Source organism: Diabrotica virgifera, chromosome 2, assembly GCF_917563875.1.
Source record: "Diabrotica virgifera virgifera chromosome 2, PGI_DIABVI_V3a".
NCBI lineage: Eukaryota > Metazoa > Arthropoda > Insecta > Coleoptera > Chrysomelidae > Diabrotica > Diabrotica virgifera.
The window spans coordinates 67104987-67119965 of NC_065444.1; the positions used below are offsets into that span (position 1 = coordinate 67104987).

The window sequence follows — 14979 nt, forward strand, 5'->3', positions numbered from 1 at the left end:
GTGGTTTAACGGACCAACCTCTGATTTTGTTTACCACAGACCGTTTACACACATTTATACATAAGAAAGCACGGCAAATGCGATCCTCGACGAGCCACGGCATTAGGAACACGACACTTCGCTGTGGCCTGATAGGTACACACGGTCCCAGATAAAACTAGAGTGTGTGCCAGTGTGGTACACATGGGGCTTAACGTGTTAAAAGGTACTCTTGCTTTAAATCGATAGAATACACCGTTTACTAGAAAAATCGATTTGAAAATTTTTCGTTTTTTAAATTTCAAAAAAAAAAAATTAAAAAAAACTATTTAGAAAAACGAAAACTTGTACGTTTAATTATATTCCAGAGATGAATCGATTTCATTAATTGCGAATTTCTAATACCGGTCATATGCGTCGGTTTTGGGTACCTAGGTCAACGGTTATTTTATCGCATAACTTTCTTATCTTTAATTTTTAAGCATTTTTGACACTAGATTATTAAATTTTGAGGTACTCTAATAGTAAAATTTACTCTTGCTTCAAGCTGGTAAAATACACCGTGTTTTTTGGAAAAAAATTTTTTTTTTTCAAATTCAAAAGACGAAAAATTTTTAAATCGATTTTTCTAGAGATCGGTGTGTCCTACCTACTTAAAGCAAGAGTACCTTTTAGTACTAGAATACCTCACAATTTAATAATTCAAAGTCAAAAATGCTTAAAATTTAAAGACAAAAAAGTTATGCGATAAAATAACCGTTGCCCTACCCAAAACGGACGCCTATGACCGGTACTAGAAATTCGCAATGGATGGAATTGATTTATCTCTGGAAGATGAATATGCGACATGCATACCAATTTTAGTTTTTCTAACTAGAAGCGTTCTGGAGGTATTTGGATTTTCAAAGAGCTCCAGCTCCCTTCGGAAGCGTTTTCAGACTAGGCGAATTTGGTTAAATTATCTTATAATTACCTGAGTCGGTAAAGTTTCTGGACACCTTGTATATTGTCCAATTTTCTTTTATTTTATTAAATTTTATTAAAATCATTCTGTTCCTGACTTTAATGTTTTACAAAGTATTTTCTCACGACATTATTTTGTTAAGACCACCCAGTCATCTATTTTGACTAACTTGCCGTTAAAATCATCTCTACTTACTGTAATAATATTTTTTATAATCCCTTGAAAAGGTTCCACTGAAAACTGTACCGAATTTCCGCTGGTGTTGTTTGCAAATATATAAACTAATCCCTTAAAGAAGTTACCGAAAAATGTGCCGTTGGATGAAGTAAATTTCCGTGTATTCCGACCATCTACAAATCGCTTTTTATACTTTTAATGCTTTTTATGCTTTATAGTAGGTGAATATATTTTTATAAACATGCCTACCTTATCTATTGTATTCACTTTCCCGTTTGTAATTAAAGTATGAAGACCCATTGTTTGCCCGCTGCTCTAGAAGAAATAACATTTGTGCCACCATTTCTGTTACTTTAAATTATCTACTCCGTCGATCCTAATATCATTGTTACGCATTATAGGGTTCAAGATTTTACTGGTGTAACAAGCAAATCTCTTAAGCTTAATTACATAGAACCTGTCTTCCTCGCTACCCCAGCAATGATATATAAAATTATAATTCGCAAAATAATAACGTATTCGCCTTGTAGAGACCAGATAACAGAATAGTGGAGACGAACACATAATCAGGAACTCCAAGCCCTCTCTGGAGATAGACGAAAACATAGTGCGATACATCAAAGCCAATGGTACAAGATAGGCAGAACATGTACTGAGATAAAATGTTGAAAGACTACTAGCTACAACCTTCTGAGGAAGTCCCGTTAGGGACTATGTCAGCAGATCAATTGGTCACCAAAAAAAAGATGGAAACACGCAGTAACGAGTGATCTACGTAAGATGGGGTGCAACAAGGGGAAATTGCTCGACAAGACCGGCAACAGTAGCTTCAGTTCTTATATATAAAGTCTTCCTCTTCTCTTCCATCAGAAAAAGTCTTTATGATGGAAGACCATTTAATGACTGTTCACTCTTCTAAGAAATATCTGCTCGCTAGCTTCGTTTCTAGTGTTATTTCTATGAGTACCCAAGCTTCCCATCCATATATAAATTATTATTATTGTATTGTTTCTTGTCTTTTCATTCAATATACAGTGAATTGTTCCGTGTATGTACCCAGTGAGTAACCTGTGAATTTCTCTGGTGAATTAATAATACAAATCTTATTAATTGCAAAAATAATAGTTTTTTTGAAGTTACCTTCAAATTTTTTTTAATCTTTTTGAATTTCACTATCACCTATAAATTTTCTAGCAGTTAATAAAAAGTTTAGTAAAATTAGAAACATGGGGGCAGCAGCTAAAGTGAATGAATACGTCAATATTTCATTTAACATGAATATATCTAAAAAATTAATCAAACAAAATTACGGCTTATATAATTCATAGCTAAATAGGCCAGAACTAACTTTCTACAAAATTGTGTCAATCCCGTTTATTTCTAATATCAGTTAATCTTGAGTTTATGAAAGCTCTTAGTAATGGATCACTATTTGATGAAATATATTAAAAATATTCCAGTGTTAGCCATTGTTTTTGAAAATCATTATATTTATTAGATTATGTTAAAGAATAAATAAATCGTTAGTAATCAATCCGTTGAAACCAGAGAATTCAAAGTTTCAGGAAATCTTAAATAAGTAGTAGTGTGAATTCTACTCCAACTCCAACTACCAATGCACCTGCATAAATACAACGCTAGGATCAATATTAAACTTTTAATTGTTAACAACTATTCTATTTAAATCAACGTAAACATTCAAGTGGGGGACCCCACATATTTTAATTTTTACGTGTAATTTTTGATAAGATAAGATGAGTTATTTTGATTCTAAATCATATTTAGTGAACGTAAATATTAAATATGTACATATTATGCCATTTCAATGAAATATGTAGAATATAAGTGAGGTTAAACGAACATAATATTGCTTGTGTTACAATAATAATAGTGCTGTTTTTTTTTCACCCACATTGTCTAAGAATACAGGAATAAATAACCGCTAAACGCCGTAAAAATGAGTGGCGCATACAATATTCCAGTTACAAAAGAGCTGATATGAATATTACGTGGTGCGAAAATGTATTTTCATTTTGATGGAAAATAAAATTCTAGTTTTATTTTAAACGATGTTTCCATAATATTCGCTAAATTTGAAGTAAAATGTTCCACAAAAGAGTAACTTTGATAGAATTTGTATTTTGAAGCTCTTTTGTGGCGCGTTTTGCTTCAAATTTAGCAAATATTATGGAAATATCTTTTAAAATAAAACTATAATTTTATTTTCCAACAAAATGAAAATACATTTTCGCGCCACGTGATATTCATATCAGCTCTATTGTAGCTGGAATATTGTATGCGCCACTCATTTTTACGGCGTTTAGCGGTTTTTTATTCCTGTATCAGGAGTTTTTCAGTTATTTATAAATTAAATGTATGAAGTCGAATGTAATGTTTCTCGATTCCACGTTAAGCGTTATAAATGGTCGCCAGGCATTATCTCTCAAATGATCTAGTGTCCATCGAATGTACACTAGATTTCTTTTTCTATTCGAAATAGACTAAAAAAAATATTGGGATGGCCGGTAAATGAACTCGGATTGCCCTATCAAATTTTGCGTCGTAACCACTACAACTACATAAACCATTTCGCGATAATGGTCCAATGGATTATAATTTGGAGCTTGATAACTTCGAAATGGGTTAACCGATTTTGATCACTAAACATGAGTTTGAAACGTATTGACAAGTAGTATTTGATGCATCCAAGGTCAAATATGATAACTGAAGGTATTACAGGAATTATTGAGATTGAAAAACCGGTCCCACAGGAAATAGAGTTAATCACACTTGTCTTATGAAGCCTATAAATTAAAAATTCGAATTTTCCTACCGTTAGACGAGTCTAGAGTCCTCCTACAAACGCTCATTTATTGGCGTAATTGGTAGGTTGAAATTTTGAGTAATTGACGAAAAACCAAAATTTGCAAAGTTTAGTTTTTTAGTTTTTCGGCTATACTGAGCCGTGTGTATGTTTAATACTAACCGCTTAGGAAGCATTTGAAAGCTTAACTCAACGCTATGAATTTGGTGTATCTGCTGTTTTCCTGTCTCTCCTTGAACCTAAGATATATAGCCCCAAAAATATGCCGTTTTGTACCTAGCCAGTCCTATAGCTGGCTTATGGGTGGTCGAAAGTCACAAACTACACTGGTTCTGAATCGGCTTTGATCTCCTCTTGAAACACAGAAAAAAAGTCAGATCGGTGTAACTTTTCCAAAAACATACACACATACAAACATTTACCCCTTTTTAAATAGAAATTTAATAAAATTTCTGAGCTCGGTAACTTTTGAATGGTACAACCGATTTTCAAAATTAAACATGCGTTGGAACGGTAATGATCAGTCAGATTTATAAAATCGAAAATTTCGTGTATATTATATAGTGTTGCATGTACATGGGAACATGGGTCGTGAGCCACTGGCGAGAACTGCCGTTCTCTGGGATTATTTCTAATAAAAAATGTCTGCCCAGTACTCATTCTTTTCTTTTTCTCTATGTGCTTCACAAATATTTTTTTTTCATGAAAAACAAATATCATTAACTTTTTTGTCCAACATTCTGGGATACTCAAAACATCTGATTCTTGGATTGACTTCCAATTAAACCTACTTTGTAAGATTTTCAGTATTGATACCACTATATCTAAAAGCTGATTACACATGCGATTTGTGGTTTTTATATTTGGCTCTATTTAGCACCATAAGTTTTATATTATTGCAAGGTAGTATCCTAACTAGCAGAAAAGATCGTCTTCGCCAATCAACAGTTTTGTTCCAATATGAATTTATTTTTCCACACATTTGTATTTAGAGCCACATTATATTCAAAATGTTCATAAATATTTACATTACTTTTAGTTTAGTCTAGGATCATACATGGCTTATTAGCTACATGAAACAACTCCTCGACCATGTGATCTATCCATAGTTTAATGTTACGCAGTTAGTAGAGTTCTTTTATTGCGTTCCAGTATTTTCGTTCTATTTTTCCAGAATGATCAACCGGACCATCACACAAATCATGAGAAATCTTGTGTTACGCGAAAATATTTCAGTAAATGGCATGCACATTGAAGAAACCAACTCCTATAAGTACTTAGGGCATGAGATAAGCATAGAAGGAGATAATCAAACGTGCGAACTAAGCCGCCGCATAGACTCACTTGGGTGGCATTCGGCAAGCTGCGCTATGTCTTTAGTCAGAACTGCCTATGGGTCTCAAAAGTCTTTGATCAGTGCGTGTTTCCAGTACTTACATATGGTGCAGAAACTTTAACAGTAACCAAGAAAGTAAGAAATAAAATTTGTGTTACCCAAAGAGCCATATAACGCTCGATATTAGGCATTTCTCGTAGGGATCGGATTACAAACCAGGAAATAAGACATAGAAGAGGAGTAACAGATGCCATAGAAATAATTATGACCCTTAAGTGTAACTGGGCGAGGCACATAGCTGGAACGTCGAATAACACATGGACAGCTAATATACACTGGAGACCATGACAAGGGGCATATCGAAGTAGAGGTCCTCCGTCAACAAGATGGTCTGATTACATAAAAAGGATCGACAAAAATTGGATGCAAACAGCATAAAACAGAAATACGTGGAAAAGACTGAGGGAGACCTATATCCAGCAGTGGTTAGATCCGGTTGAATGATGATGATGATGATGATCAACCGTAGTAAACTATATTTGTTAGTCTTATCTGAACAAATTAGATCATCATCATGTTTACTGTATCATTATGTTTACTGTAATCTATTATTCTGTTTTACTTGGGCTCTCTTTCCCTTCTAGATATTCTCAAGGATCATCTTAACACCTCTCTATCCAGAGCTCTACTATATTCCGTTTAACAAAGCCTAAGAACGACAGAAAGAAAACGACAGACTGAGAGATGAGAGAGCGAAACAGCAAGAAAGAGAAAGAAATAATGATTTTAATATTTTTTAAAATAGCCTTTTTAAACTGAAAGCATTTAAAAAGGTAATTTTGTCAATAATATAAGTTGGCATACTCCAACAGTTGTAACTGGCCTAGGACTGTACAAAACACATTTGAGTTCAGTTATCGTTAGTATGCTAACCGCTCTCGTAATTTTGGAATATATTCATGAATCTAGGCATGTATAGACGTCAACGGTCATTTTCATGTATGCGATAAAATTTACGAATGTTTTTTTGGGCATCTGTTTACTATGGAATGCTGTATGAGAAACTTTTACCTCTCCAATTTTCGAGCCTATTTTATTTTCGTATTGCATGGACACTACCAGATTTATTTAAAATTTTGCTTTTAAAAATTTAAGTATTGTATAAGAAAATTACCTGGTGTTGTATTATTTTAGTTTTGTGAAAGAAACTTTAATGGAAATAAAGTACAATAAAACATCAGAAAAAAAAAAAAGAAATACGTCATTCAATACGAAATTTAAGCAGTACATATAACAATAGAGAAAACAAAGAATACTATAGAAAAAATATTAAAAACAAAACAAAAATAATGGAGAAAATAACAGACAGAATACTGAACCATTGTAGGTACTAACTGAAGAGAGGAAAAAGAAAAAATAAAACCTGTTCGGCAATTGATGAAGTAATGATCTCCGTGGTTTTCCGGGTTTGAATCCAGGGTGAATAGTTGTGGTTTTAGAAAACCATTGCTTTGACGACGTTTCGGCAAAGTCACACTTGCCATTGTCAAGTCTGATTAGTTGATTTGATTTGAGTTCTGCTTATTTCTGATGATCGAGTTCCACTAGTTCTCCTCTCCTTCTAGTTCTTCCCTCCTTCTCAAATTTAAAAACAAAATACCTACATACATAATGCAAATTACTTCAACTAAAAATAAAACTGATTACTGATTATTATCTTAGCCTTTTCTTTCCAACAAAAGTAAAGTGATGTTTTCCTATTATTTAAAACAATTTATTTTTGAAATTTGTATTTGAGTAATTTGAATTTTGAAAATTGTACTTCAAATTTTGAAAATTGATTAAAAGAGTTAAAAGGAATCGTTCACTTAGCCATAGCCGGAGTAATACTCTGAATATATTTTTTAATGACTCTTTCCCAATGAGCAACATTTGTAAATAATCTTTGAAGATACATATCTTCCTGTACACAAGAAAAAATCAAGTGGCGTCAAATCTAGAGATTGAGGAGGCCAAAAAATTTCAGAAACTCGATGTGTAACTGTTCCATTAAAACGATTTTCAAGGTAGGGCCTTATATCTAATCTACTGTTACATACTTAATACTTAAATACATCGCTAAAATGTTACAATGCAGACATTAACTAACTGAAAGGTTATTCTCTTTAATGTTCATTGTTCATTAGATATTAAATTATTGTTTTTTTGAAAATGTGTTTATGCTGTTTTACCGGTACGGAAGAGATATGATATTGTGATATATGTTTGTAATAAATATTTTCTTTTCAATTCGCAAGATGTGATTTAAATAGATGAATGTTAAAACATGATTTTTAATTTCAAAAAACTATTCATAATAACAATGTTCGATATTGTGAAGATATGTACCAAGTTAATAATAATAATAATAATATAATAATAATAAGTTACATTACTTTTGAGAAAAATTAATATTTTTTCACATACCTACTACGTATAAGAGTAATAAAATTTGATATAGTCTGTTCGCTAAACTCAGACACAACTGGCTAGTGATTTTAGTTGGTAATTTTTTTGTTTTTGGCCAATTTTGCCAAAATTGTCAAAATTACTAACTATTTAGTAATTTTCTTTTGCCAATTTTACGAAATTGGCAAAATTATTTACTAAAATCACGCCAGTTGTGTCTAAGTTTAGCGAACCGACTATATCTGATAGTTGCATATTATACCCGCTTTACGCTAACAATAAATTCATGAAAAAATTGTAATATATAATTATATATATCTATAATAGAACATGTTCTATTTCGTCAAATTTATTCATTTTCTTTTTATCAACGGCAAATCTCACAATTTGACATCCAATTTTGCAATGAATAAAAAGAAAATAAACAAATTTGACGAAATAAAACATGTTCTATTATAGATATATAATTTCTTCACATGTTTTATTATAGAGCATGTTTTATTTCGTCCAATTTCTTCATTTACTTTTTGTTTACTGCAAAGTTGTCAAATTGTGCTTTGTACGTCAAATTTGACTTTGAAGAACTTCGTGAATTTCTTCATGAATTTATTGTTGGTGTAAAGCGTTTATTAGATTTTAGACTATGCAGAACTTTGTAATAACTTTTTTGGTAAAATTAATAATAAAAAGTTTTCCATATGTTGCCAGCTTAAGTCCGTTTCGCAATCGTATGTAATCAAACAAACCACAACATGGTCTTAACTCTTTACATCAGTTACACGTTTGGTTCTATTTGCAATTCCTTTTACGTCTGCATTGCATGCGGAGTGTACCTGTTCAAACAAATAAGTCGAGGCAGGCGCCTGTATTTACTTAATTCGTCTTTTCCAACTTGGCCCCGATTTTGTAGGTCAGTCAGCAGCACCACACTTCAAAGATTTATCTCGACTAATGCTTAGAACACGGCACACAATTAATTTCGTTGGTGTTTTTTACCATAAACTGGGACTTGGAAGAAAGAGGCTGGGCACTGCTTCGAGAAAGCAATTAAACAAATTACTGATCTACCAGGTGCACATTCAAATTTTAGTAAAAATTGAAATATCGCTCTTTTATTTGTCTTACGACTTAGAATTATATTTATAATATTTGCCAGTTTTGAGACCACACAGAAAGTACAATAAAAACATAATGTAACATAAAATATAATGACCCTATAAAAACTATTTAGTCCCGTCGTCAGAAATTTGATCCCTAAAAAAGAGACGACAAGCAAAATTTTGAAAGACTCCAAAAAAGATGCAAAAGACTGCCACTCCTGCCCCCGGGGTTTCCCTAAATCCCCCACCGAACTGGCGTAAAAACGGAGAACATCGATTTACCAAGAATCTGTACGGCGCAGAAAAAAATATTTCAAACAAGAAATGTAGCTGAGATAATTTTGAACAATAGTATATTACTTTATGAGGCGGAGAAGCATGACTTTTCTTGACGCGCCCGATATTTGACGAGGGCAAGTCAAGAAAAGTCGCTTCTTTGCCGAATAAAGTATACTATTTTTTCTTCAAACGTAGCAATTTTCAACCATAAATAGTACAATTCATACGCTATTTTTACTCGAAATTAACTGTGACAACTATCAAAGTCGTCTAGATGTTAGAAATTAAAATAATTAAATATTGAATGGGTTGCATATGTGAGTCCATATTAAATATAGTAATGAAACACAGACTTACTCACAATCATTTAATTATACTTTGTCAAAGTATAATTAAATGATTGTGAGTAAGTCTGTGTTTCATTACTATATATAAAATAATTAAGTCGTCGGTGGGATTTGCGTCTCCCTGGTTACAGTTGTTTGACAGTTGTTTGCAATTATTATTACGACGAACTTCAGCAAAAGTGATGGAGGCGGAAATCTATAATGCCTCAAACGACATGGGGGCTGGAAATCAAGCACGGTTGCCGAAGGATATATAGAGGATTCAATAAGAAATAAGAACGATAATGCTCAAAAAATTTTAAACCCTCATGATTCGCCAACATCGGGAATGATGGCTGAAAGTTGTGCTCGACCATCAGTATCATCAACAATTACCAATGCGTATCAAGAGTCGGGAACATTTTTGCACGGTTTCAATTTTGAAAATGCCTCATTAACTAATTGTACTTTTAATATTACTATAAATAAAAATGATGTTTAATTGTTGTTAATGACATTTGTATTGTTGCTTTGTGACATGTTTCATATTGTTGCCATGACAACATTTTTCCCTCCGCCGTAAAGAAATGGAAAAAAAACTGCTGCCGGCGGAGACATCAAACTTTGACAGGATCAAGTTAGATAAGTAATGTCATCATTATTTGACGTTTGAAGAAAAAAATATTTATTCGCAGTTTTTGTGTTTCTCTCAGAAAAAACGGTTCAAGAGACCGGCGATTTTTAATAAGTGACGCGCCCAAAATGAGTTTTTTAAATAAAAAAAGGTAAGGAAAATAAGAATAATTTCAAGCTATATAAAGAACTAGATAGACATGTCAGTAGAAAGATAAAAGAGGCTAAAGAAAAATGATTACGAAAAAAATGTCAAGAGATAAAAAAGCTAGAAAGAAGTCATGATAGCTTTAACATGTATAACAAAATCCAACAAAAAAAAATACTGGATCCTTTCTAAAAGGTATATTTAAAAGACTCTAATAAGGGTTACATCACATTAACAAAACGTTTTCGGATTAAAAAATCCAAATCTCACATACTGAAAGTTGAATGTCAACTAGAGTTGACAACTAGAGTTGATATTTAACTCTCCATATGTGAGGTTCATCCCTTTCACATTATATCCACGTGGGTTAGAGTCCTGTATTGCCCTGGGTAATATCCAGGAATATTTGCAACATCCAATATTATTATCAACAATATGTAGTACCATGTAACATTTAAAGGGTTTTTACACAAAACATTTTGGTGGCTCACGCATGAAGAAATTAAAACCGGATGAAGAAATTAAAACTCGTATAGAAATTGCAAGCAAGAGGAGCATTTATGAAACTTAGATCTATTCTGAGCAACTCTCAGCTGAACTTACAACTAAGAATCAAGTTCCTAAAATGTTATGTGTATCCTGTATTACTATATGGATGTGAAACCTGGATCATGAAGGTTAACATGATGAACAAATTAGAAGCCTTTGAGATGTGGTCGTATCGTAGAATGCTCAGAATATCTTGGGTTCAACGCATTTCAAACAGAGAAGTCTTAAACAGAGTAGGTCAAGGCGAAGGTGACTTAATGAAGATGATAAAAAAGAGAAAACTTGAATATCTGGGGCATATAATGAGAGGTAGCAGATACAGGATGCTGCAGTTAATACTCAATGGAAAGATCGACGGAAAAAGAGGAATTGGCCGAAAGAAATATTCATGGCTCCGAAACCTTCGTCAATGGACTGGCTTATCAGCAGATCAATTGTTACATGCCGCACAAGATCGAGAACGATATCGGCAAATTGTTATGGAAGCTACCCACGCCTAAAAATTTGGGCACGGTACTTAAAGAAGAAGAAGGCTCACGCATGCATGTTACTGGTTTTTAACACTGATGTTGGTTTTTTTAGTCCGAAAACGTTTTGTTAATCTGATGTGACCCTTATTATGGTCTTTTAAATATACCTTTTACAAGGGATCCAGTATTTTTTTGTGATTTATGGTATACAGCTAGCTACAGGAATTTTATGTTCCTCGTGGATTTTTTAAAACCCAACAGTTTACTTATATTGACAAGAAAAGACAGTTTGGTAGGTTAATAGATGAAAACAGCAGACTTTTGTTGATAAAGAAGTAGTTACAGACTAAAAATTTGCCTAAAAAAATTGTTTAAGGAGTATACGTTATGTAACGAACAATACAATCTTAACCTGAGTGGATGAAAGTTGTTAAAAAGCGAGGTGATAAATACTATAGATAAAAAGAAATAAAGATGGGAAAGCAACAGGATGCGATGAAATACCAGTCGAATTTTTAAAACATTTTAACTAGAATAGCCTGAATGTAATGTTGGAATTGTTGGAACTATTTAATAAGATATATGTACGATAACGGTCAAATTCCATCGGACTGGTTGAAGTGTACATTTATGACCCTTCCGTAGAAATCTAAATCTAAGACGTGTAGTGAATATCGTCTTATAAGTTTAATGAGCCACATTAAGTTTAATGAGCCAAAATTGGAACAAAGCATAAGACATGAGCAACTACAATATTGGAGCTTGCAGAATACCTTGGATAGACAGAGTGGCAAACACAGAGACATTCTGACGAATGGGTAAAGAGATGAAAATATTAACAACTGTTAAAAGAAAGAAAGCGTCATATATGTGGCGCACGTGTTCCGTAATGGTAAGTACAGTCTGCTGCAGCTTCTAGTGGAAAGCAAGATCGAAGGTAAAGGTAAAAGAGGTTTGTACAGAAAGAAAAAATCCTTACTGGGAAACTTAAGCTAATGGTTTCAAATACCAGAAGCTGCAAACATAGGTAATACCTACAATCTGGGCAAAACAGAGAAATCTATCGTTTGATGGTCGCCAACCTTGGTAGAAAACGACACATAAAAAAGAAGTATGCACTTAAAACTAGTACAACGTACAACTAATACTACACTTTGATAATTCTCTATTTAACTTCATCTTTTTCCCCTCAAATATTTTGTGTACTGCTGAACTCATTCCCCTAAAAGCACTATTAATAAAGCTCAGAATCGTTATTTTGCGATTATGTAATCATGCATACGACATATTCTGACCGTATTACAAGGTTTATTGTAAAACTTCATCCGATGTTCATCCCTGCGTATTTGATAAGCAAACATAAACATGACACATATCTGTGTAATAGCGTTTTCCATAATCTCTAAAATTTCATCTGCATCAAACTAGTGGCATAGCTAGTGACGTAAAAAATTAGATGTATGACGACATTTGCTATTTAAGGAATAATCAGTATCATAGGTATTTTTTTAAATAGATGTAAACCAGATAGAATTTCCGTTCTTCCTATTTGAGGTATTTTTAGATAAAAGTGTATAAAAGATAGTTGGTATATAAATAAGGTAAAATTAATAATATTCACATTAATTCGAGTATAATTCATAAAAAGAGTTGTGTAACAAATCGAGTTTCGCGTAGGTTAGTTCCAAATTTGACGCAGGTAAGTTAAAATATAGACATGGAACCGATTGTTTTTTTTTCTCATTAACTACCTACATAGGTAGCTATGTGAAGTCCATAAAATAGTTTTTGTATTAAACATCTAAGCTATGGTTATACGACTGAAACTTGCTCACATTTGACCAATTATTATCAATTCTTTGACTTAAATTTGCTTAATGATACTTACATTCATAATATCTTACATTCTAAGATCTTAACTCTATGATATTATCTCTATCCTCTTATTTTTTCTAACAACTATGCACTATAGCTAACAAACAATACAGCACTATACTCTGCTTTTACACTAGTTAACACTTTACACTATCTCAAATGGTTTTCTGCGGTTGACTCTTGATTTTTAAGCCAGTATTACCAAGGAGCTGGATGACTTCGATGTTTACATGACTATAGATAGACGGTTGTTCGTGACTACCTGCCATCTTCTTGATAACTTTATTTACATCTTCCATCTCAACGTCCTTGTTGAGATAATCCCTTCGAGAGTTAGCGACGTCTAAAAAGATTGTAAAACACCCTTTCTTTTCTTCTAATTGTTGGTTTGGAATCAGTTTTTCTCTTCTATTATTAGTCTTTTGTCTTTTTACCAGTTTCTCAAAAAGCTTCAACATAACTGGTAAAAGTGGTATTGGCCTATATGAGGTTATATGTTGGTCAATTTTACTATGGCTTGACGAGGCAAATTTTTTATAATTCTCCAGTGTTTAAGTTCATACTCTGGTACTTTCTTCGTATTAATGTTGTTTTTGTTTAATCAGATACTTCTTTCGGTTACTTCGATTAGGTTTAGCCATATTTTATAATCAATTAATTTGATCATTGCGGTTTCAATTTATTTTCTTAATATGTGACAAATCCCTCTGCCTTTTGCTTATTGCTCCTAGTCCAGCTACCGTCTTCCAGTTTAATGGGTGGAGAATGAGTTACTGGTCTATTTAGCCTTTTTATTGCTTCCCATAGACAATACTCAGTGTTTCTATCATCTAGCAGCTCTCTCAGAAAAGAACTGATTGACCAAATTTTTATATTTTGAAACTTTCTTTCGCGTTTTTGACTAGAATTGCTTAAGTTTGTTTTATCATGAGGGTCTCTGGTTTGTTGCTTCTTCATATATAAAGTTTTTCTAGTATCATTTTTAAATAATTTCATATCTTTAAAATCTAGCCATAAAATATACGCTGTGATCACCATTAATATACAGTGTGATCAAAGAAAAATGTTCTTATTGTTTTTTAAATTAGACACCCTATATATTAGTATTTCATTTTGTAAAAAATATTCCAGTATTTTGGTATACATAATGTTAAACATATCTAGCAGCCAGTTTGAAGCCGAGATGAAGACTCCATTATAGTCTCATTATATTCTTTTAACATCGACCTATTGTCGACATTGTTGTAGCCGAAATGGCTTAATTTTTGTAATGCTAAGGTCATTCGACCTAACTATGTAGCTAGCAGTGGCGGCTCGTGATTTTTAAAATAGGGGAGGCTATACCTAACTGTAAAATATCTAGACAAATTTGCACTAGCAAAAATAATCCGCCAAAAAAATCTAATTTAAGGCCCCATTTTTTTGACCATTTTTTATTTACATTTTATAATATCATCATAATTCACAATTTCATAATATCATATCATTTTAAGAATAGTTAGTCTAATTGTAAAAGTGTGTTACCAAAGTTTGTGTCGTTTATTTGTTAACAATTATATCTCTGTAAGTAGATATGCATATCAAAATAAATACAGATTTGAAGTTTTGCAGTCCATTCAGGTTGAAGGTTCACATTTTTCAAGATACTTAACTGAATTTTTTTAATTCTTAAAGCGGTCTACTGCGAATCCAATAACACGGTAAATTACCGATATTTTGCTTTGCATTACAGATATCGGAAAAAGTTATTTGAACAAGTTGTTCCAAATATTATTCTAATCCCACATACCAAATTTCATCACAAATATGTGATTTTTCCTGTATTTAAATCAACATGGATTTTTTGATTATATGCTAGCTTGTTTCAGTGA

The 14979-nt window shown here is 32.6% G+C and overlaps 1 protein-coding gene across 1 annotated transcript in view; it reads left to right on the forward strand.

The window, feature by feature from the left end:
- The first annotated feature begins 12874 nt into the window (after positions 1-12874).
- LOC126880053 (tissue inhibitor of metalloproteinase) overlaps positions 12875-14979 on the forward strand; it is a 230098-nt gene continuing 227993 nt past the window's right edge. Inside the window, exon 1 of the mRNA XM_050643706.1 lies at positions 12875-12932. The gene's annotated coding sequence lies outside the window, so the exon portion shown is untranslated. The remainder of the gene's footprint in view (positions 12933-14979) is intronic.